This window comes from Ambystoma mexicanum (assembly GCF_040938575.1).
Source record: "Ambystoma mexicanum isolate Mex_15411 chromosome 12 unlocalized genomic scaffold, UKY_AmexF1_1 Mex_chr12_unloc.1, whole genome shotgun sequence".
Lineage (NCBI taxonomy): Eukaryota > Metazoa > Chordata > Amphibia > Caudata > Ambystomatidae > Ambystoma > Ambystoma mexicanum.
The window spans coordinates 13,557,459-13,578,417 of NW_027182322.1; the positions used below are offsets into that span (position 1 = coordinate 13,557,459).

The 20,959-nt window shown below is 35.9% G+C and overlaps 14 non-coding genes across 14 annotated transcripts; all 14 read left to right on the top strand.

Annotated features, from left to right (window-relative positions):
• Nucleotides 1-323: 323 nt before the first annotated feature.
• TRNAR-UCU (transfer RNA arginine (anticodon UCU)) lies at nt 324-413 on the top strand. Its single transcript is given in 2 exon segments — nt 324-360; nt 378-413. It is a non-coding gene; the product is annotated as a tRNA-Arg (tRNA).
• A 1,440-nt stretch (nt 414-1,853) lies between these two features.
• TRNAR-UCU (transfer RNA arginine (anticodon UCU)) lies at nt 1,854-1,943 on the top strand. Its single transcript is given in 2 exon segments — nt 1,854-1,890; nt 1,908-1,943. It is a non-coding gene; the product is annotated as a tRNA-Arg (tRNA).
• A 675-nt stretch (nt 1,944-2,618) lies between these two features.
• On the top strand, nt 2,619-2,708 carry TRNAR-UCU (transfer RNA arginine (anticodon UCU)). Its single transcript is given in 2 exon segments — nt 2,619-2,655; nt 2,673-2,708. It is a non-coding gene; the product is annotated as a tRNA-Arg (tRNA).
• A 675-nt stretch (nt 2,709-3,383) lies between these two features.
• TRNAR-UCU (transfer RNA arginine (anticodon UCU)) lies at nt 3,384-3,473 on the top strand. The gene is given in 2 exon segments: nt 3,384-3,420; nt 3,438-3,473. It is a non-coding gene; the product is annotated as a tRNA-Arg (tRNA).
• Nucleotides 3,474-4,149: 676 nt separating this feature from the next.
• TRNAR-UCU (transfer RNA arginine (anticodon UCU)) lies at nt 4,150-4,237 on the top strand. The gene is given in 2 exon segments: nt 4,150-4,186; nt 4,202-4,237. It is a non-coding gene; the product is annotated as a tRNA-Arg (tRNA).
• A 665-nt stretch (nt 4,238-4,902) lies between these two features.
• Nucleotides 4,903-4,992, top strand: TRNAR-UCU (transfer RNA arginine (anticodon UCU)). Its single transcript is given in 2 exon segments — nt 4,903-4,939; nt 4,957-4,992. It is a non-coding gene; the product is annotated as a tRNA-Arg (tRNA).
• Nucleotides 4,993-6,434: 1,442 nt separating this feature from the next.
• On the top strand, nt 6,435-6,524 carry TRNAR-UCU (transfer RNA arginine (anticodon UCU)). Its single transcript is given in 2 exon segments — nt 6,435-6,471; nt 6,489-6,524. It is a non-coding gene; the product is annotated as a tRNA-Arg (tRNA).
• Nucleotides 6,525-7,962: 1,438 nt separating this feature from the next.
• TRNAR-UCU (transfer RNA arginine (anticodon UCU)) lies at nt 7,963-8,052 on the top strand. Its single transcript is given in 2 exon segments — nt 7,963-7,999; nt 8,017-8,052. It is a non-coding gene; the product is annotated as a tRNA-Arg (tRNA).
• Nucleotides 8,053-10,254: 2,202 nt separating this feature from the next.
• TRNAR-UCU (transfer RNA arginine (anticodon UCU)) lies at nt 10,255-10,344 on the top strand. The gene is given in 2 exon segments: nt 10,255-10,291; nt 10,309-10,344. It is a non-coding gene; the product is annotated as a tRNA-Arg (tRNA).
• A 2,204-nt stretch (nt 10,345-12,548) lies between these two features.
• On the top strand, nt 12,549-12,636 carry TRNAR-UCU (transfer RNA arginine (anticodon UCU)). Its single transcript is given in 2 exon segments — nt 12,549-12,585; nt 12,601-12,636. It is a non-coding gene; the product is annotated as a tRNA-Arg (tRNA).
• A 1,441-nt stretch (nt 12,637-14,077) lies between these two features.
• TRNAR-UCU (transfer RNA arginine (anticodon UCU)) lies at nt 14,078-14,165 on the top strand. Its single transcript is given in 2 exon segments — nt 14,078-14,114; nt 14,130-14,165. It is a non-coding gene; the product is annotated as a tRNA-Arg (tRNA).
• A 677-nt stretch (nt 14,166-14,842) lies between these two features.
• TRNAR-UCU (transfer RNA arginine (anticodon UCU)) lies at nt 14,843-14,932 on the top strand. The gene is given in 2 exon segments: nt 14,843-14,879; nt 14,897-14,932. It is a non-coding gene; the product is annotated as a tRNA-Arg (tRNA).
• A 676-nt stretch (nt 14,933-15,608) lies between these two features.
• On the top strand, nt 15,609-15,698 carry TRNAR-UCU (transfer RNA arginine (anticodon UCU)). The gene is given in 2 exon segments: nt 15,609-15,645; nt 15,663-15,698. It is a non-coding gene; the product is annotated as a tRNA-Arg (tRNA).
• Nucleotides 15,699-18,667: 2,969 nt separating this feature from the next.
• Nucleotides 18,668-18,757, top strand: TRNAR-UCU (transfer RNA arginine (anticodon UCU)). Its single transcript is given in 2 exon segments — nt 18,668-18,704; nt 18,722-18,757. It is a non-coding gene; the product is annotated as a tRNA-Arg (tRNA).
• Nucleotides 18,758-20,959: the final 2,202 nt, after the last annotated feature.

Below are 20,959 nucleotides of genomic sequence, written 5' to 3' on the forward strand. Positions count from 1 at the left end.
TCTTTGTGTTTTTGTATTGTTAACCAATTGTATGGCTGCACTTTTTATCCAGTTCTTTTCTATTAAGGTACGGAATTGTTGTCCAAACGTATTCAGTTTGCAAGAAAATACAGTAATACCCTATTCTCCGAATTTATCCCTAAAGGAACAAAGGTGTAGTTCAAGGTTTCACCCAGAAGTGTGATTCTTCTACAGACATTTTATGTTTCAAAAAACAATTATTCTTTCTTGTATCCCAGAAGGCTTGATAATATGATGTGAAGTAAACAATGGATTGACAAAACTTCGATCACCCCTTAATTTACGCAAATTGATTTTCATCTGGCTCTGTGGCGCAATGGATAGCGCGTTGGACTTCTAAGTGAATTGGCAAAGTCATTCAAAGGTTGTGGGTTCGAATCCCACCAGAGTCGCATTTTTTACTTTCTTATTCAAACAAGGAACATTATGCATGTGAGGAATGTTTATTTTTGGCCGATGCTTTAATCTTAGTATTTGACCCAAGTTGAACCTATGTATCTAATACAGCATGCAACTGAATCAAAAGCAGTCTGCCTTCCATTGCAACAGGAACATATTGCTCATAAGCAATACAACATCACTGCCAGAAACTTGGCACTTTTCTAATGTATCCTTCCTTCAGAAACATTGTCTTTATAATAGCTGTAAATGAGATAGACCAAAAACACGACACCCTACACTCAGACATTTGTTTCTAGCGACATATAAAGTAAAATCTTCTTTCAAAGCTATTTATGGTATATTCTCTTTGTGTTTTTGTATTGTTAACCAATTGTATGGCTGCACTTTTTATCCAGTTCTTTTTTATTAAGGTATGGAATTGTTGTCCAAACGTATTCAGTTTGCAAGAAAATACAGTAATGCCCTATTCTCCGAATTTATCCCTAAAGGAACAAAGGTGTAGTTAAAGGTTTCACCCAGAAGTGTGATTCTTCTACAGACATTTTATGTTTCAGAAAACAATTATTCTTTCTTGTATCGCAGAAGGCTTGATAATATGATGTGAAGTAAACACTGGATTGACAAAACTTCGATCATCCCTTACTGTACTCAAGTGGATTTTCATCTGGCTCTGTGGCGCAGTGGATAGCGCGTTGGACTTCTAAGTGAATTGGCAAAGTCATTCAAAGGTTGTGGGTTCGATCCCACCAGAGTTGCATTTTTACTTTCTTATTCAAACAAGGAACATTATGCATGTGAGGAATGTTTTTTTTTGGCCGATGCTTTAATCTTAGTATTTGACCCAAGTTGAACCTATGTATCTAATACAGCATGCAACTGAATCGAAAGCAGTCTGACTTCCATTGCAACAGGAACATATTGCTCATAAGCAATACAACATCACTGCCAGAAACTTGGCACTTTTCTAATGTATCCTTCCTTCAGAAACATTGTCTTTATAATAGCTGTAAATGAGATAGACCAAAAACACGACACCCTACACTCAGACATTTGTTTCTAGCTACATATAAAGTAAAATCTTCTTTCAAAGCTATTTATGGTATATTCTCTTTGTGTTTTTGTATTGTTAACCAATTGTATGTCTGCACTTTTTATCCAGTTCTTTTTTATTAAGGTATGGAATTGTTGTCCAAACCAATTCACTTGGCAAGAAAATACTGTAATACCCTATTCTCTGAATTTCTCCCCAAGCGAACAAAGGTGTAGTTCAAGGTTTCACCCAGAAGTGTGATTCTTCTACAGACATTTTATGTTTCAGAAAACAATTATTCTTTCTTGTATCCCAGAAGGCTTGATAATATGATGTGAAGTAAACATTGGATTGACAAAACTTCGATCATCCCTTACTGTACGCAAGTGGTTTTTTATCTGGCTCTGTGGCGCAATGGATAGCGCGTTGGACTTCTAAGTAAACGTGCAAAGTCATTCAAAGGTTGTGGGTTTGAATCCCACCAGAGTCGCATTTTTGTCTTTCTTATTCAAACAAGGAACATTATGCATGTGAGGAATGTCTATTTTTGGCCGATGCTTTAATCTTAGTATTTGACCCAAGTTGAACCTATGTATCTAATACAGCATGCAACTGAATCAAAAGCAGTCTGCCTTCCATTGCAACAGGAACATATTGCTCATAAGCAATACAACATCACTGCCAGAAACTTGCCACTTTTCTAATGTATCCTTCCTTCAGAAACATTGTCTTTATAATAGCTGTAAATGAGATAGACCAAAACACGACACCCTACACTCAGACATTTGTTTCTAGCGACATATAAAGTAAAATCTTCTTTCAAAGCTATTTATGGTATATTCTCTTTGTGTTTTTGTATTGTTAACCAATTGTATGGCTGCACTTTTTATCCAGTTCTTTTCTATTAAGGTACGGAATTGTTGTCCAAACGTATTCAGTTTGCAAGAAAATACAGTAATACCCTATTCTCCGAATTTATCCCTAAAGGAACAAAGGTGTAGTTCAAGGTTTCACCCAGAAGTGTGATTCTTCTACAGACATTTTATGTTTCAAAAAACAATTATTCTTTCTTGTATCCCAGAAGGCTTGATAATATGATGTGAAGTAAACAATGGATTGACAAAACTTCGATCACCCCTTAATTTACGCAAATTGATTTTCATCTGGCTCTGTGGCGCAATGGATAGCGCGTTGGACTTCTAAGTGAATTGGCAAAGTCATTCAAAGGTTGTGGGTTCGAATCCCACCAGAGTCACATTTTTTACTTTCTTATTCAAACAAGGAACATTATGCATGTGAGGAATGTTTATTTTTGGCCGATGCTTTAATCTTAGTATTTGACCCAAGTTGAACCTATGTATCTAATACAGCATGCAACTGAATCGAAAGCAGTCTGCCTTCCATTGCAACAGGAACATATTGCTCATAAGCAATACAACATCACTGCCAGAAACTTGGCACTTTTCTAATGTATCCTTCCTTCAGAAACATTGTCTTTATAATAGCTGTAAATGAGATAGACCAAAACACGACACCCTACACTCAGACATTTGTTTCTAGCGACATATAAAGTAAAATCTTCTTTCAAAGCTATTTATGGTATATTCTCTTTGTGTTTTTGTATTGTTAACCAATTGTATGGCTGCACTTTTTATCCAGTTCTTTTCTATTAAGGTACGGAATTGTTGTCCAAACGTATTCAGTTTGCAAGAAAATACAGTAATACCCTATTCTCCGAATTTATCCCTAAAGGAACAAAGGTGTAGTTCAAGGTTTCACCCAGAAGTGTGATTCTTCTACAGACATTTTATGTTTCAAAAAACAATTATTCTTTCTTGTATCCCAGAAGGCTTGATAATATGATGTGAAGTAAACAATGGATTGACAAAACTTCGATCACCCCTTAATTTACGCAAATTGATTTTCATCTGGCTCTGTGGCGCAATGGATAGCGCGTTGGACTTCTAAGTGAATTGGCAAAGTCATTCAAAGGTTGTGGGTTCGAATCCCACCAGAGTCGCATTTTTTACTTTCTTATTCAAACAAGGAACATTATGCATGTGAGGAATGTTTATTTTTGGCCGATGCTTTAATCTTAGTATTTGACCCAAGTTGAACCTATGTATCTAATACAGCATGCAACTGAATCAAAAGCAGTCTGCCTTCCATTGCAACAGGAACATATTGCTCATAAGCAATACAACATCACTGCCAGAAACTTGGCACTTTTCTAATGTATCCTTCCTTCAGAAACATTGTCTTTATAATAGCTGTAAATGAGATAGACCAAAAACACGACACCCTACACTCAGACATTTGTTTCTAGCGACATATAAAGTAAAATCTTCTTTCAAAGCTATTTATGGTATATTCTCTTTGTGTTTTTGTATTGTTAACCAATTGTATGGCTGCACTTTTTATCCAGTTCTTTTTTATTAAGGTATGGAATTGTTGTCCAAACGTATTCAGTTTGCAAGAAAATACAGTAATGCCCTATTCTCCGAATTTATCCCTAAAGGAACAAAGGTGTAGTTAAAGGTTTCACCCAGAAGTGTGATTCTTCTACAGACATTTTATGTTTCAGAAAACAATTATTCTTTCTTGTATCGCAGAAGGCTTGATAATATGATGTGAAGTAAACACTGGATTGACAAAACTTCGATCATCCCTTACTGTACGAAAGTCGGTTTTCATATGGCTCTGTGGCGCAGTGGATAGCGCGTTGGACTTCTAAGTGAATTGGCAGTCATTCAAAGGTTGTGGGTTCGAATCCCACCAGAGTTGCATTTTTACTTTCTTATTCAAACAAGGAACATTATGCATGTGAGGAATGTTTATTTTTGGCCGATGCTTTAATCTTAGTATTTGACCCAAGTTGAACCTATGTATCTAATACAGCATGCAACTGAATCAAAAGCAGTCTGCCTTCCATTGCAACAGGAACATATTGCTCATAAGCAATACAACATCACTGCCAGAAACTTGCCACTTTTCTAATGTATCCTTCCTTCAGAAACATTGTCTTTATAATAGCTGTAAATGAGATAGACCAAAACACGACACCCTACACTCAGACATTTGTTTCTAGCGACATATAAAGTAAAATCTTCTTTCAAAGCTATTTATGGTATATTCTCTTTGTGTTTTTGTATTGTTAACCAATTGTATGTCTGCACTTTTTATCCAGTTCTTTTTTATTAAGGTATGGAATTGTTGTCCAAACCAATTCACTTGGCAAGTAATACCCTATTCTCTGAATTTCTCCCCAAGCGAACAAAGGTGTAGTTCAAGGTTTCACCCAGAAGTGTGATTCTTCTACAGACATTTTATGTTTCAGAAAACAATTATTCTTTCTTGTATCCCAGAAGGCTTGATAATATGATGTGAAGTAAACATTGGATTGACAAAACTTCGATCATCCCTTACTGTACGCAAGTGGATTTTTATCTGGCTCTGTGGCGCAATGGATAGCGCGTTGGACTTCTAAGTAAACGTGCAAAGTCATTCAAAGGTTGTGGGTTTGAATCCCACCAGAGTCGCATTTTTGACTTTCTTATTCAAACAAGGAACATTATGCATGTGAGGAATGTCTATTTTTGGCCGATGCTTTAATCTTAGTATTTGACCCAAGTTGAACCTATGTATCTAATACAGCATGCAACTGAATCAAAAGCAGTCTGCCTTCCATTGCAACAGGAACATATTGCTCATAAGCAATACAACATCACTGCCAGAAACTTTGCACTTTCCTAATGTATCCTTCCTTCAGAAACATTGTCTTTATAATAGCTGTAAATGAGATAGACCAAAAACACGACACCCTACACTCAGACATTTGTTTCTAGCGACATATAAAGTAAAATCTTCTTTCAAAGCTATTTATGGTATATTCTCTTTGTTTTTTTGTATTGTTAACCAATTGTATGTATGCACTTTTTATCCAGTTCTTTTTTATTAAGGTATGGAATTGTTGTCCAAACCAATTCACTTGGCAAGAAAATACTGTAATACCCTATTCTCTGAATTTCTCCCCAAGCGAACAAAGGTGTAGTTCAAGGTTTCACCCAGAAGTGTGATTCTTCTACAGACATTTTATGTTTCAGAAAACAATTATTCTTTCTTGTATCCCAGAAGGCTTGATAATATGATGTGAAGTAAACATTGGATTGACAAAACTTCGATCATCCCTTACTGTACGCAAGTGGATTTTTATCTGGCTCTGTGGCGCAATGGATAGCACGTTGGACTTCTAAGTAAACGTGCAAAGTCATTCAAAGGTTGTGGGTTTGAATCCCACCAGAGTCGCATTTTTGACTTTCTTATTCAAACAAGGAACATTATGCATGTGAGGAATGTCTATTTTTGGCCGATGCTTTAATCTTAGTATTTGACCCAAGTTGAATCTATGTATCTAATACAGCATGCAACTGAATCAAAAGCAGTCTGCCTTCCATTGCAACAGGAACATATTGCTCATAAGCAATACAACATCACTGCCAGAAACTTTGCACTTTCCTAATGTATCCTTCCTTCAGAAACATTGTCTTTATAATAGCTGTAAATGAGATAGACCAAAAACACGACACCCTACACTCAGACATTTGTTTCTAGCGACATATAAAGTAAAATCTTCTTTCAAAGCTATTTATGGTATATTCTCTTTGTGTTTTTGTATTGTTAACCAATTGTATGGCTGCACTTTTTATCCAGTTCTTTTCTATTAAGGTATGGAATTGTTGTCCAAACGTATTCAGTTTGCAAGAAAATACAGTAATACCCTATTCTCCGAATTTATCCCTAAAGGAACAAAGGTGTAGTTCAAGGTTTCACCCAGAAGTGTGATTCTTCTACAGACATTTTATGTTTCAGAAAACAATTATTCTTTCTTGTATCCCAGAAGGCTTGATAATATGATGTGAAGTAAACAATGGATTGACAAAACTTCAATCATCCCTTAATTTAAGCAAATTGATTTTCATCTGGCTCTGTGGCGCAATGGGTAGCGCGTTGGACTTCTAAGTGAATTGGCAAAGTCATTCAAAGGTTGTGGGTTCGAATCCCACCAGAGTCGCATTTTTTACTTTCTTATTCAAACAAGGAACATTATGCATGTGAGGAATGTTTATTTTTGGCCGATGCTTTAATCTTAGTATTTGACCCAAGTTGAACCTATGTATCTAATACAGCATGCAACTGAATCAAAAGCAGTCTGCCTTCCATTGCAACAGGAACATATTGCTCATGAGGAATACAACATCACTGCCAGAAACTTTGCACTTTCCTAATGTATCCTTCCTTCAGAAACATTGTCTTTATAATAGCTGTAAATGAGATAGACCAAAAACACGACACCCTACACTCAGACATTTGTTTCTAGCGACATATAAAGTAAAATCTTCTTTCAAAGCTATTTATGGTATATTCTCTTTGTGTTTTTGTATTGTTAACCAATTGTATGGCTGCACTTTTTATCCAGTTCTTTTCTATTAAGGTATGGAATTGTTGTCCAAACGTATTCAGTTTGCAAGAAAATACAGTAATACCCTATTCTCCGAATTTATCCCTAAAGGAACAAAGGTGTAGTTCAAGGTTTCACCCAGAAGTGTGATTCTTCTACAGACATTTTATGTTTCAGAAAACAATTATTCTTTCTTGTATCCCAGAAGGCTTGATAATATGATGTGAAGTAAACATTGGATTGACAAAACTTCGATCATCCCTTACTGTACGCAAGTGGATTTTCATCTGGTTTTGTGGCGCAATGGATGTTGGACTTCTAAGTGAATTGACAAAGTCATTCAAAGGTTGTGGGTTCGAATCCCACCAGAGTCGCATTTTTTACTTTCTTATTCAAACAAGGAACATTATGCATGTGAGGAATGTTTATTTTTGGCCGATGCTTTAATCTTAGTATTTGACCCAAGTTGAACCTATGTATCTAATACAGCATGCAACTGAATCAAAAGCAGTCTGCCTTCCATTGCAACAGGAACATATTGCTCATAAGTAATACAACATTACTGCCACAAACTTGGCACTTTTCTAATGTATCCTTCCTTCAGAAACATTGTCTTTATAATAGCTGTAAATGAGATAGACCAAAAACACGACACCCTACACTCAGACATTTGTTTCTAGCTACATATAAAGTAAAATCTTCTTTCAAAGCTATTTATGGTATATTCTCTTTGTGTTTTTGTATTGTTAACCAATTGTATGTATGCACTTTTTATCCAGTTCTTTTTGTATTAAGGTATGGAATTGTTGTCCAAACCAATTCACTTGGCAAGAAAATACTGTAATACCCTATTCTCTGAATTTCTCCCCAAGCGAACAAAGGTGTAGTTCAAGGTTTCACCCAGAAGTGTGATTCTTCTACAGACATTTTATGTTTCAGAAAACAATTATTCTTTCTTGTATCCCAGAAGGCTTGATAATATGATGTGAAGTAAACACTGGATTGACAAAACTTCGATCATCCCTTACTGTACGCAAGTGGTTTTTTATCTGGCTCTGTGGCGCAATGGATAGCGCGTTGGACTTCTAAGTAAACGTGCAAAGTCATTCAAAGGTTGTGGGTTTGAATCCCACCAGAGTCGCATTTTTGTCTTTCTTATTCAAACAAGGAACATTATGCATGTGAGGAATGTCTATTTTTGGCCGATGCTTTAATCTTAGTATTTGACCCAAGTTGAACCTATGTATCTAATACAGCATGCAACTGAATCAAAAGCAGTCTGCCTTCCATTGCAACAGGAACATATTGCTCATAAGCAATACAACATCACTGCCAGAAACTTTGCACTTTCCTAATGTATCCTTCCTTCAGAAACATTGTCTTTATAATAGCTGTAAATGAGATAGACCAAAAACACGACACCCTACACTCAGACATTTGTTTCTAGCGACATATAAAGTAAAATCTTCTTTCAAAGCTATTTATGGTATATTCTCTTTGTGTTTTTGTATTGTTAACCAATTGTATGGCTGCACTTTTTATCCAGTTCTTTTCTATTAAGGTATGGAATTGTTGTCCAAACGTATTCAGTTTGCAAGAAAATACAGTAATACCCTATTCTCCGAATTTATCCCTAAAGGAACAAAGGTGTAGTTCAAGGTTTCACCCAGAAGTGTGATTCTTCTACAGACATTTTATGTTTCAGAAAACAATTATTCTTTCTTGTATCCCAGAAGGCTTGATAATATGATGTGAAGTAAACATTGGATTGACAAAACTTCGATCATCCCTTACTGTACGCAAGTGGATTTTCATCTGGTTTTGTGGCGCAATGGATGTTGGACTTCTAAGTGAATTGACAAAGTCATTCAAAGGTTGTGGGTTCGAATCCCACCAGAGTCGCATTTTTTACTTTCTTATTCAAACAAGGAACATTATGCATGTGAGGAATGTTTATTTTTGGCCGATGCTTTAATCTTAGTATTTGACCCAAGTTGAACCTATGTATCTAATACAGCATGCAACTGAATCAAAAGCAGTCTGCCTTCCATTGCAACAGGAACATATTGCTCATAAGTAATACAACATTACTGCCACAAACTTGGCACTTTTCTAATGTATCCTTCCTTCAGAAACATTGTCTTTATAATAGCTGTAAATGAGATAGACCAAAAACACGACACCCTACACTCAGACATTTGTTTCTAGCTACATATAAAGTAAAATCTTCTTTCAAAGCTATTTATGGTATATTCTCTTTGTGTTTTTGTATTGTTAACCAATTGTATGTCTGCACTTTTTATCCAGTTCTTTTTTTATTAAGGTATGGAATTGTTGTCCAAACCAATTCACTTGGCAAGAAAATACTGTAATACCCTATTCTCTGAATTTCTCCCCAAGCGAACAAAGGTGTAGTTCAAGGTTTCACCCAGAAGTGTGATTCTTCTACAGACATTTTATGTTTCAGAAAACAATTATTCTTTCTTGTATCCCAGAAGGCTTGATAATATGATGTGAAGTAAACATTGGATTGACAAAACTTCGATCATCCCTTACTGTACGCAAGTGGTTTTTTATCTGGCTCTGTGGCGCAATGGATAGCGCGTTGGACTTCTAAGTAAACGTGCAAAGTCATTCAAAGGTTGTGGGTTTGAATCCCACCAGTCGCATTTTTGTCTTTCTTATTCAAACAAGGAACATTATGCATGTGAGGAATGTCTATTTTTGGCCGATGCTTTAATCTTAGTATTTGACCCAAGTTGAACCTATGTATCTAATACAGCATGCAACTGAATCAAAAGCAGTCTGCCTTCCATTGCAACAGGAACATATTGCTCATAAGCAATACAACATCACTGCCAGAAACTTTGCACTTTCCTAATGTATCCTTCCTTCAGAAACATTGTCTTTATAATAGCTGTAAATGAGATAGACCAAAAACACAACACCCTACACTCAGACATTTGTTTCTAGCGACATATAAAGTAAAATCTTCTTTCAAAGCTATTTATGGTATATTCTCTTTGTGTTTTTGTATTGTTAACCAATTGTATGGCTGCACTTTTTATCCAGTTCTTTTCTATTAAGGTATGGAATTGTTGTCCAAACGTATTCAGTTTGCAAGAAAATACAGTAATACCCTATTCTCCGAATTTATCCCTAAAGGAACAAAGGTGTAGTTCAAGGTTTCACCCAGAAGTGTGATTCTTCTACAGACATTTTATGTTTCAGAAAACAATTATTCTTTCTTGTATCCCAGAAGGCTTGATAATATGATGTGAAGTAAACAATGGATTGACAAAACTTCGATCACCCCTTAATTTACGCAAATTGATTTTCATCTGGCTCTGTGGCGCAATGGATAGCGCGTTGGACTTCTAAGTGAATTGGCAAAGTCATTCAAAGGTTGTGGGTTCGAATCCCACCAGAGTCACATTTTTTACTTTCTTATTCAAACAAGGAACATTATGCATGTGAGGAATGTTTATTTTTGGCCGATGCTTTAATCTTAGTATTTGACCCAAGTTGAACCTATGTATCTAATACAGCATGCAACTGAATCGAAAGCAGTCTGCCTTCCATTGCAACAGGAACATATTGCTCATAAGCAATACAACATCACTGCCAGAAACTTGGCACTTTTCTAATGTATCCTTCCTTCAGAAACATTGTCTTTATAATAGCTGTAAATGAGATAAACCAAAAACACGACACCCTACACTCAGACATTTGTTTCTAGCGACATATAAAGTAAAATCTTCTTTCAAAGCTATTTATGGTATATTCTCTTTGTGTTTTTGTATTGTTAACCAATTGTATGTCTGCACTTTTTATCCAGTTCTTTTTTATTAAGGTATGGAATTGTTGTCCAAACATATTCACTTGGCAAGAAAATACTGTAATACCCTATTCTCTGAATTTCTCCCCAAGCGAACAAAGGTGCAGTTCAAGGTTTCACACAGAAGTGTGATTCTAGCTACAGACATTTTATGTTTCAGAAAACAATCATTCTTTCATGTATCCCAGAAGGCTTGATAATGTGATGTGAAGTAAACACTGGATTGACAAAACTTCGATCATCCCTTACTGTACGCATGTGGATTTTCATCTGGCTTTTTGGTGCAATGGATGTTGGACTTCTAAGTGAATTGACAAAGTCATTCAAAGGTTGTGGGTTCGAATCCCACCAGAGTCGCATTTTTTACTTTCTTATTCAAACAAGGAACATTATGCATGTGAGGAATGTTTATTTTTGGCCGATGCTTTAATCTTAGTATTTGACCCAAGTTGAACCTATGTATCTAATACAGCATGCAACTGAATCAAAAGCAGTCTGCCTTCCATTGCAACAGGAACATATTGCTCATAAGCAATACAACATCACTGCCAGAAACTTGGCACTTTTCTAATGTATCCTTCCTTCAGAAACATTGTCTTTATAATAGCTGTAAATGAGATAGACCAAAAACACGACACCCTACACTCAGACATTTGTTTCTAGCGACATATAAAGTAAAATCTTCTTTCAAAGCTATTTATGGTATATTCTCTTTGTGTTTTTGTATTGTTAACCAATTGTATGGCTGCACTTTTTATCCAGTTCTTTTTTATTAAGGTATGGAATTGTTGTCCAAACGTATTCAGTTTGCAAGAAAATACAGTAATGCCCTATTCTCCGAATTTATCCCTAAAGGAACAAAGGTGTAGTTCAAGGTTTCACCCAGAAGTGTGATTCTTCTACAGACATTTTATGTTTCAGAAAACAATTATTCTTTCTTGTATCGCAGAAGGCTTGATAATATGATGTGAAGTAAACACTGGATTGACAAAACTTCGATCATCCCTTACTGTACTCAAGTGGATTTTCATCTGGCTCTGTGGCGCAGTGGATAGCGCGTTGGACTTCTAAGTGAATTGGCAAAGTCATTCAAAGGTTGTGGGTTCGATCCCACCAGAGTTGCATTTTTTACTTTCTTATTCAAACAAGGAACATTATGCATGTGAGGAATGTTTATTTTTGGCCGATGCTTTAATCTTAGTATTTGACCCAAGTTGAACCTATGTATCTAATACAGCATGCAACTGAATCGAAAGCAGTCTGACTTCCATTGCAACAGGAACATATTGCTCATAAGCAATACAACATCACTGCCAGAAACTTGGCACTTTTCTAATGTATCCTTCCTTCAGAAACATTGTCTTTATAATAGCTGTAAATGAGATAGACCAAAAACACGACACCCTACACTCAGACATTTGTTTCTAGCGACATATAAAGTAAAATCTTCTTTCAAAGCTATTAATGGTATATTCTCTTTGTGTTTTTGTATTGTTAACCAATTGTATGTCTGCACTTTTTATCCAGTTCTTTTTTATTAAGGTATGGAATTGTTGTCCAAACGTATTCAGTTTGCAAGAAAATACAGTAATAACCTATTCTCCGAATTTCTCCCCAAGCGAACAAAGGTGCAGTTCAAGGTTTCACCCCGAACTGCGATTCTTGCTACAGACATTTTATGTTTCAGAAAACAATCATTCTTTCATGTATCCCAGAAGGCTTGATAATATGATGTGAAGTAAACACTGGATTGACAAAACTTCGATCATCCCTTAATGTACGAAAGTCGGTTTTCATATGGCTCTGTGGCGCAATGGATAGCGCGTTGGACTTCTAAGTGAATTGGCAGTCATTCAAAGGTTGTGGGTTCGAATCCCACCAGAGTCGCTTTTTTTACTTTCTTATTCAAACAAGGAACATTATGCATGTGAGGAATGTTTATTTTTGGCCGATGCTTTAATCTTAGTATTTGACCCAAGTTGAACCTATGTATCTAATACAGCATGCAACTGAATCAAAAGCAGTCTGCCTTCCATTGCAACAGGAACATATTGCTCATAAGCAATACAACATCACTGCCAGAAACTTGGCACTTTTCTAATGTATCCTTCCTTCAGAAACATTGTCTTTATAATAGCTGTAAATGAGATAGACCAAAAACACGACACCCTACACTCAGACATTTGTTTCTAGCGACATATAAAGTAAAATCTTCTTTCAAAGCTATTTATGGTATATTCTCTTTGTGTTTTTGTATTGTTAACCAATTGTATGGCTGCACTTTTTATCCAGTTCTTTTTTATTAAGGTATGGAATTGTTGTCCAAACGTATTCAGTTTGCAAGAAAATACAGTAATGCCCTATTCTCCGAATTTATCCCTAAAGGAACAAAGGTGTAGTTCAAGGTTTCACCCAGAAGTGTGATTCTTCTACAGACATTTTATGTTTCAGAAAACAATTATTCTTTCTTGTATCGCAGAAGGCTTGATAATATGATGTGAAGTAAACACTGGATTGACAAAACTTCGATCATCCCTTACTGTACTCAAGTGGATTTTCATCTGGCTCTGTGGCGCAGTGGATAGCGCGTTGGACTTCTAAGTGAATTGGCAAAGTCATTCAAAGGTTGTGGGTTCGATCCCACCAGAGTTGCATTTTTACTTTCTTATTCAAACAAGGAACATTATGCATGTGAGGAATGTTTTTTTTTGGCCGATGCTTTAATCTTAGTATTTGACCCAAGTTGAACCTATGTATCTAATACAGCATGCAACTGAATCGAAAGCAGTCTGACTTCCATTGCAACAGGAACATATTGCTCATAAGCAATACAACATCACTGCCAGAAACTTGGCACTTTTCTAATGTATCCTTCCTTCAGAAACATTGTCTTTATAATAGCTGTAAATGAGATAGACCAAAAACACGACACCCTACACTCAGACATTTGTTTCTAGCGACATATAAAGTAAAATCTTCTTTCAAAGCTATTAATGGTATATTCTCTTTGTGTTTTTGTATTGTTAACCAATTGTATGTCTGCACTTTTTATCCAGTTCTTTTTTATTAAGGTATGGAATTGTTGTCCAAACGTATTCAGTTTGCAAGAAAATACAGTAATAACCTATTCTCCGAATTTCTCCCCAAGCGAACAAAGGTGCAGTTCAAGGTTTCACCCCGAACTGCGATTCTTGCTACAGACATTTTATGTTTCAGAAAACAATCATTCTTTCATGTATCCCAGAAGGCTTGATAATATGATGTGAAGTAAACACTGGATTGACAAAACTTCGATCATCCCTTAATGTACGAAAGTCGGTTTTCATATGGCTCTGTGGCGCAATGGATAGCGCGTTGGACTTCTAAGTGAATTGGCAGTCATTCAAAGGTTGTGGGTTCGAATCCCACCAGAGTCGCATTTTTTACTTTCTTATTCAAACAAGGAACATTATGCATGTGAGGAATGTTTATTTTTGGCCGATGCTTTAATCTTAGTATTTGACCCAAGTTGAACCTATGTATCTAATACAGCATGCAACTGAATCAAAAGCAGTCTGCCTTCCATTGCAACAGGAACATATTGCTCATAAGTAATACAACATTACTGCCACAAACTTGGCACTTTTCTAATGTATCCTTCCTTCAGAAACATTGTCTTTATAATAGCTGTAAATGAGATAGACCAAAAACACGACACCCTACACTCAGACATTTGTTTCTAGCTACATATAAAGTAAAATCTTCTTTCAAAGCTATTTATGGTATATTCTCTTTGTGTTTTTGTATTGTTAACCAATTGTATGTCTGCACTTTTTATCCAGTTCTTTTTTTATTAAGGTATGGAATTGTTGTCCAAACCAATTCACTTGGCAAGAAAATACTGTAATACCCTATTCTCTGAATTTCTCCCCAAGCGAACAAAGGTGTAGTTCAAGGTTTCACCCAGAAGTGTGATTCTTCTACAGACATTTTATGTTTCAGAAAACAATTATTCTTTCTTGTATCCCAGAAGGCTTGATAATATGATGTGAAGTAAACATTGGATTGACAAAACTTCGATCATCCCTTACTGTACGCAAGTGGTTTTTTATCTGGCTCTGTGGCGCAATGGATAGCGCGTTGGACTTCTAAGTAAACGTGCAAAGTCATTCAAAGGTTGTGGGTTTGAATCCCACCAGAGTCGCATTTTTGTCTTTCTTATTCAAACAAGGAACATTATGCATGTGAGGAATGTCTATTTTTGGCCGATGCTTTAATCTTAGTATTTGACCCAAGTTGAACCTATGTATCTAATACAGCATGCAACTGAATCAAAAGCAGTCTGCCTTCCATTGCAACAGGAACATATTGCTCATAAGCAATACAACATCACTGCCAGAAACTTTGCACTTTCCTAATGTATCCTTCCTTCAGAAACATTGTCTTTATAATAGCTGTAAATGAGATAGACCAAAAACACGACACCCTACACTCAGACATTTGTTTCTAGCGACATATAAAGTAAAATCTTCTTTCAAAGCTATTTATGGTATATTCTCTTTGTGTTTTTGTATTGTTAACCAATTGTATGGCTGCACTTTTTATCCAGTTCTTTTCTATTAAGGTATGGAATTGTTGTCCAAACGTATTCAGTTTGCAAGAAAATACAGTAATACCCTATTCTCCGAATTTATCCCTAAAGGAACAAAGGTGTAGTTCAAGGTTTCACCCAGAAGTGTGATTCTTCTACAGACATTTTATGTTTCAGAAAACAATTATTCTTTCTTGTATCCCAGAAGGCTTGATAATATGATGTGAAGTAAACAATGGATTGACAAAACTTCGATCACCCCTTAATTTACGCAAATTGATTTTCATCTGGCTCTGTGGCGCAATGGATAGCGCGTTGGACTTCTAAGTGAATTGGCAAAGTCATTCAAAGGTTGTGGGTTCGAATCCCACCAGAGTCACATTTTTTACTTTCTTATTCAAACAAGGAACATTATGCATGTGAGGAATGTTTATTTTTGGCCGATGCTTTAATCTTAGTATTTGACCCAAGTTGAACCTATGTATCTAATACAGCATGCAACTGAATCGAAAGCAGTCTGCCTTCCATTGCAACAGGAACATATTGCTCATAAGCAATACAACATCACTGCCAGAAACTTGGCACTTTTCTAATGTATCCTTCCTTCAGAAACATTGTCTTTATAATAGCTGTAAATGAGATAGACCAAAAACACGACACCCTACACTCAGACATTTGTTTCTAGCGACATATAAAGTAAAATCTTCTTTCAAAGCTATTTATGGTATATTCTCTTTGTGTTTTTGTATTGTTAACCAATTGTATGTCTGCACTTTTTATCCAGTTCTTTTTTATTAAGGTATGGAATTGTTGTCCAAACATATTCACTTGGCAAGAAAATACTGTAATACCCTATTCTCTGAATTTCTCCCCAAGCGAACAAAGGTGCAGTTCAAGGTTTCACACAGAAGTGTGATTCTAGCTACAGACATTTTATGTTTCAGAAAACAATCATTCTTTCATGTATCCCAGAAGGCTTGATAATGTGATGTGAAGTAAACACTGGATTGACAAAACTTCGATCATCCCTTACTGTACGCATGTGGATTTTCATCTGGCTTTTTGGTGCAATGGATGTTGGACTTCTAAGTGAATTGACAAAGTCATTCAAAGGTTGTGGGTTCGAATCCCACCAGAGTCGCATTTTTTACTTTCTTATTCAAACAAGGAACATTATGCATGTGAGGAATGTTTATTTTTGGCCGATGCTTTAATCTTAGTATTTGACCCAAGTTGAACCTATGTATCTAATACAGCATGCAACTGAATCAAAAGCAGTCTGCCTTCCATTGCAACAGGAACATATTGCTCATAAGCAATACAACATCACTGCCAGAAACTTGGCACTTTTCTAATGTATCCTTCCTTCAGAAACATTGTCTTTATAATAGCTGTAAATGAGATAGACCAAAAACACGACACCCTACACTCAGACATTTGTTTCTAGCGACATATAAAGTAAAATCTTCTTTCAAAGCTATTTATGGTATATTCTCTTTGTGTTTTTGTATTGTTAACCAATTGTATGGCTGCACTTTTTATCCAGTTCTTTTTTATTAAGGTATGGAATTGTTGTCCAAACGTATTCAGTTTGCAAGAAAATACAGTAATGCCCTATTCTCCGAATTTATCCCTAAAGGAACAAAGGTGTAGTTCAAGGTTTCACCCAGAAGTGTGATTCTTCTACAGACATTTTATGTTTCAGAAAACAATTATTCTTTCTTGTATCGCAGAAGGCTTGATAATATGATGTGAAGTAAACACTGGATTGACAAAACTTCGATCATCCCTTACTGTACTCAAGTGGATTTTCATCTGGCTCTGTGGCGCAGTGGATAGCGCGTTGGACTTCTAAGTGAATTGGCAAAGTCATTCAAAGGTTGTGGGTTCGATCCCACCAGAGTTGCATTTTTTACTTTCTTATTCAAACAAGGAACATTATGCATGTGAGGAATGTTTATTTTTGGCCGATGCTTTAATCTTAGTATTTGACCCAAGTTGAACCTATGTATCTAATACAGCATGCAACTGAATCAAAAGCAGTCTGCCTTCCATTGCAACAGGAACATATTGCTCATAAGTAATACAACATTACTGCCACAAACTTGGCACTTTTCTAATGTATCCTTCCTTCAGAAACATTGTCTTTATAATAGCTGTAAATGAGATAGACCAAAAACACGACACCCTACACTCAGACATTTGTTTCTAGCGACATATAAAGTAAAATCTTCTTTCAAAGCTATTTATGGTATATTCTCTTTGTGTTTTTGTATTGTTAACCAATTGTATGTCTGCACTTTTTATCCAGTTCTTTTTTATTAAGGTATGGAATTGTTGTCCAAACCAATTCACTTGGCAAGAAAATACTGTAATACCCTATTCTCTGAATTTCTCCCCAAGCGAACAAAGGTGTAGTTCAAGGTTTCACCCAGAAGTGTGATTCTTCTACAGACATTTTATGTTTCAGAAAACAATTATTCTTTCTTGTATCCCAGAAGGCTTGATAATATGATGTGAAGTAAACATTGGATTGACAAAACTTCGATCATCCCTTACTGTACGCAAGTGGATTTTTATCTGGCTCTGTGGCGCAATGGATAGCACGTTGGACTTCTAAGTAAACGTGCAAAGTCATTCAAAGGTTGTGGGTTTGAATCCCACCAGAGTCGCATTTTTGACTTTCTTATTCAAACAAGGAACATTATGCATGTGAGGAATGTCTATTTTTGGCCGATGCTTTAATCTTAGTATTTGACCCAAGTTGAACCTATGTATCTAATACAGCATGCAACTGAATCAAAAGCAGTCTGCCTTCCATTGCAACAGGAACATATTGCTCATAAGCAATACAACATCACTGCCAGAAACTTTGCACTTTCCTAATGTATCCTTCCTTCAGAAACATTGTCTTTATAATAGCTGTAAATGAGATAGACCAAAAACACGACACCCTACACTCAGACATTTGTTTCTAGCGACATATAAAGTAAAATCTTCTTTCAAAGCTATTTATGGTATATTCTCTTTGTGTTTTTGTATTGTTAACCAATTGTATGGCTGCACTTTTTATCCAGTTCTTTTCTATTAAGGTATGGAATTGTTGTCCAAACGTATTCAGTTTGCAAGAAAATACAGTAATACCCTATTCTCCGAATTTATCCCTAAAGGAACAAAGGTGTAGTTCAAGGTTTCACCCAGAAGTGTGATTCTTCTACAGACATTTTATGTTTCAGAAAACAATTATTCTTTCTTGTATCCCAGAAGTCTTGATAATATGATGTGAAGTAAACAATGGATTGACAAAACTTCGATCATCCCTTAATTTACGCAAATTGATTTTCATCTGGCTCTGTGGCGCAATGGATAGTGCTTTGGACTTCTAAGTGAATTGGCAAAGTCATTCAAAGGTTGTGGGTTCGAATCCCACCAGAGTCACATTTTTTACTTTCTTATTCAAACAAGGAACATTATGCATGTGAGGAATGTTTATTTTTGGCCGATGCTTTAATCTTAGTATTTGACCGAAGTTGAACCTATGTATCTAATACAGCATGCAACTGAATCGAAAGCAGTCTGCCTTCCATTGCAACAGGAACATATTGCTCATAAGCAATACAACATCACTGCCAGAAACTTGGCACTTTTCTAATGTATCCTTCCTTCAGAAACATTGTCTTTATAATAGCTGTAAATGAGATAGACCAAAAACACGACACCCTACACTCAGACATTTGTTTCTAGCGACATATAAAGTAAAATCTTCTTTCAAAGCTATTTATGGTATATTCTCTTTGTGTTTTTGTATTGTTAACCAATTGTATGTCTGCACTTTTTATCCAGTTCTTTTTTATTAAGGTATGGAATTGTTGTCCAAACATATTCACTTGGCAAGAAAATACTGTAATACCCTATTCTCTGAATTTCTCCCCAAGCGAACAAAGGTGCAGTTCAAGGTTTCACACAGAAGTGTGATTCTAGCTACAGACATTTTATGTTTCAGAAAACAATCATTCTTTCATGTATCCCAGAAGGCTTGATAATGTGATGTGAAGTAAACACTGGATTGACAAAACTTCGATCATCCCTTACTGTACGCATGTGGATTTTCATCTGGCTTTTTGGTGCAATGGATGTTGGACTTCTAAGTGAATTGACAAAGTCATTCAAAGGTTGTGGGTTCGAATCCCACCAGAGTCGCATTTTTTACTTTCTTATTCAAACAAGGAACATTATGCATGTGAGGAATGTTTATTTTTGGCCGATGCTTTAATCTTAGTATTTGACCCAAGTTGAACCTATGTATCTAATACAGCATGCAACTGAATCAAAAGCAGTCTGCCTTCCATTGCAACAGGAACATATTGCTCATAAGCAATACAACATCACTGCCAGAAACTTGGCACTTTTCTAATGTATCCTTCCTTCAGAAACATTGTCTTTATAATAGCTGTAAATGAGATAGACCAAAAACACGACACCCTACACTCAGACATTTGTTTCTAGCGACATATAAAGTAAAATCTTCTTTCAAAGCTATTTATGGTATATTCTCTTTGTGTTTTTGTATTGTTAACCAATTGTATGGCTGCACTTTTTATCCAGTTCTTTTTTATTAAGGTATGGAATTGTTGTCCAAACGTATTCAGTTTGCAAGAAAATACAGTAATGCCCTATTCTCCGAATTTATCCCTAAAGGAACAAAGGTGTAGTTCAAGGTTTCACCCAGAAGTGTGATTCTTCTACAGACATTTTATGTTTCAGAAAACAATTATTCTTTCTTGTATCGCAGAAGGCTTGATAATATGATGTGAAGTAAACACTGGATTGACAAAACTTCGATCATCCCTTACTGTACTCAAGTGGATTTTCATCTGGCTCTGTGGCGCAGTGGATAGCGCGTTGGACTTCTAAGTGAATTGGCAAAGTCATTCAAAGGTTGTGGGTTCGATCCCACCAGAGTTGCATTTTTTACTTTCTTATTCAAACAAGGAACATTATGCATGTGAGGAATGTTTATTTTTGGCCGATGCTTTAATCTTAGTATTTGACCCAAGTTGAACCTATGTATCTAATACAGCATGCAACTGAATCGAAAGCAGTCTGACTTCCATTGCAACAGGAACATATTGCTCATAAGCAATACAACATCACTGCCAGAAACTTGGCACTTTTCTAATGTATCCTTCCTTCAGAAACATTGTCTTTATAATAGCTGTAAATGAGATAGACCAAAAACACGACACCCTACACTCAGACATTTGTTTCTAGCGACATATAAAGTAAAATCTTCTTTCAAAGCTATTAATGGTATATTCTCTTTGTGTTTTTGTATTGTTAACCAATTGTATGTCTGCACTTTTTATCCAGTTCTTTTTTATTAAGGTATGGAATTGTTGTCCAAACGTATTCAGTTTGCAAGAAAATACAGTAATAACCTATTCTCCGAATTTCTCCCCAAGCGAACAAAGGTGCAGTTCAAGGTTTCACCCCGAACTGCGATTCTTGCTACAGACATTTTATGTTTCAGAAAACAATCATTCTTTCATGTATCCCAGAAGGCTTGATAATATGATGTGAAGTAAACACTGGATTGACAAAACTTCGATCATCCCTTAATGTACGAAAGTCGGTTTTCAT